The following is a 2,891-nucleotide window of genomic DNA, read 5'->3' on the forward strand; positions in this document are numbered from 1 at the left end:
ATAAACTTCGTGTCATGCACAAAATCATTTAAAATGTTGTATAAATTACCTTCAAGGGATGTATATAAGGTATATATGGAAACAAAATGAATTTCATGTTTAGTTTTGGGTCTCATCACCAAGATATGTCATTATGTATATGCAAGCATTCCATAATTAAAAAGAAAAAAAAATAGCCAGGTGTTATGGCAGGCACCTGTAGTCCCAGCTACTCAGGAGGCTGAGGCAAGAGAATTGCTTGAGCCCAAGAGTTTAAGGTTGGTATGAGGAATGACACCATGGCACTCAGCTGAGGATGACAAAATAAGACTCTGTCTCCAAAAAAAAAAAAAAGAAAGAAAGAAAAAGAAAAACCCAGCCAGGCACCACAGTGAGCAACTATAATCTCAGCAGCTTCCAGAGGCTGAGGCAGCAGGATGCCCACAATCCGGAGTCTGTGGTTGCAGTGGGCTATGACGCCATTGCACTCTGCTTAGGGCATAGGGTGGTTCTCTGTCTCAACAACAACAAAAGTTCCTAAAAAGAGAGAACTGTTTCATTCTTTTTTTTTAGACAGAGTCTTTGTCGCACTCAGTAGAGTGCCGTGGCATCAGAGCTCACTACAACCTCAAACCCTTGGGCTTATGTGATTCTCTGGCTTTCTGCTGCAATGCCCAGCTTTTTTTCTTTCTTTTTTTTTTGCAGTTTTTGGCCGGGGCTGGGTTTGAACCTGGCACCTCCGGCATATGGGACTGGAGCTCTACTCCTTTGAGCCATAGGTGCTGCCCCCCACCTTTCTTTTTTAGAGACAAGGTCTCACTCTGGCTCAGGCTGGTCTCGAACTTCTGAACTTGAGCAGTCTATCCATGTTAGCCTCCCAGAATGTTAGAATTACAGGTGTGAGCCACTGCCCCTGGCTGTTTCATTCTTAATAAAATAATTTCTAGAATTTTCTGAGACTTATAAGGCCAGGCACGGTGGCTCACACCTGTATTCCTAGCACTCTGGGAGGCGGAGGCAGGTGGATTGCTTGAGCTCACAGGTTCGAGACTAGCCTGAGCAAAAGCAAGACCCTATCTCTACTAAAAATAGATAAACAGACAAGAGGATTGCTTAAGCCCAACAGTGGGAGGTTGCTGTGAGCTAGGACGCCACAGCACTCTACCCACAGCAACAGCTTGAGACTGTCTCAACAAAAAATAAAATAATAAGACATAAAAAGAATGCTCTAAAATGTCTTTTTTTTTTTTTTTTAAAGGAAAAAAACTTAAGATTTGAAAACACAGGCTCGGCACCTATAGCTCAAGTGGCTAAGGCGCCAGCCACATACACCTGAGCTGGCAGGTTTGAATCCAGCCCTGGCCCACCCAAAAACAATGACAGCTGCAACAACAACAAAAAAATAGCTGGGCGTTGGGGCAGGTACGCCCTCCAACTTCTGGGCTCAAGCAGTTCTCTTGCCTCAGCCTCCCAAGTAGCTAGGACCACAGGCGCCCACCACAGTAGTCCCAGCTGTTTGGGAGGTGAAGGCAGGAGACTTGCTTGAGCCCAGAAGTTGGAGGTTGCTGTGAGCTGTGATGCCATAGCACTCTACCTAGGGCAACAGCTTGAGGCTCTGTCTTAAAAAAAAAAAAAAATTAGCTTGATTTAGCCATTCTACCACATATATATATTTCTTTTTTTTTTCTCTTGCCTCAGCCTCCCAAGTAGCTGGGACCACAGGCGCCCACCACAACGCCTGGCTATTTTTTGGTTGCAGCCGTTGTCGTTTTGGCGGGCCCGGGCTGGATTGGAACCTGCCACCGTAGGTGTATGTGGCTGGCGCCTTAGCCACTTGAGCCACAGGCACTGAGCCCATATATGTATTTCGAAACATCATATTCTATAACACAGATATGGATAATGTCTATTTCAATTAATTTTAAAAAAACAAAAAGAAAAAACATCCTTTCTTTGCCTCTAACCATCTGAATAAGTTATTTCACCTAATAATGCTCTTAGTCTCCACAGCTATACATGTAGAGAAATTACAGGCCAGAAATGAGGGGCCTACAAAGTATATACTTTTTTTTCTTTTTTTGAGACAAAGTCTCAAGCTGTCACCCTGGGTAGAGTGCTGTGGCATCACAGTTCACAGCAACCTCAAACTCTTGGGTTTAAGTGATTCTCTTGCCTCAGCTTCCCAAGTACTGTGTTTCCCCGAAAATAAGACACTGTCTTATATTTATTTTTTTCTCAAGAAGACACACTAGGGCTTATTTTCAGGGGATCTCATTTTTATTAAGTATAATACAATAATCTACATTTATTCAAATACAGTTAAGTCATCTTCTTCTGGAACCTGACAGGGGTAGCCAACTTTGTTGGTGGGGCTGGCACTAGTGATGCATGAACTCCTTTCCCCTAGCTGTTTGCACGTGTGCAATAGGATACCTGCAACCAAAGTTACCACATGCGCACCCACGCAAGTGCAAACGGCTTGGAGAAAGGAGCTGTGGCACATAAAAGGTATTCCAGTCTTCCTTACCACTCCACACCGAAATGCAGGGCGTGGCTATGCAGATACGCTGCATAGCCATGCCCATCACTAGGTCTTATTATTGGGGTAGGGCTTATATTTAACAAATGCATAGAAATCCTACTAGGGCTTATTTTTTGGGTAGGTCTTACTTTTGGGAAAACACGGTACCTTGGACTACAGGCACCTGCCACAACGCCCAGCTATTTTTTTTGTTGTTGCAATCATCATTGTTGCTTTACCTGGTCTGGCCAGGTTCGAACCTGCCAGCCTCAGTGTATGTGGCTGGCACCCTACCCACTAAACCACAGGCACTGCCATACAATAGATTTAGAGTGCTGTATCATCACAACTCACAGCAACCTCCAACTCTTGGGCTTAAGCTATTCTCTTG

General features: G+C 44.2%; 1 protein-coding gene across 1 annotated transcript in view; it reads left to right on the forward strand.

The window, feature by feature from the left end:
* RAD17 (RAD17 checkpoint clamp loader component) overlaps positions 1 to 2,891 on the forward strand; it is a 47,485-nt gene that overhangs the window by 32,183 nt on the left and 12,411 nt on the right. The gene's annotated exons all lie outside the window — the stretch shown is intronic.

The sequence above is a fragment of the Otolemur garnettii genome, unplaced genomic scaffold (assembly GCF_000181295.1).
Source record: "Otolemur garnettii isolate 467f Iridium unplaced genomic scaffold, OtoGar3 scaffold00017, whole genome shotgun sequence".
NCBI classification, from domain to species: domain Eukaryota; kingdom Metazoa; phylum Chordata; class Mammalia; order Primates; family Galagidae; genus Otolemur; species Otolemur garnettii.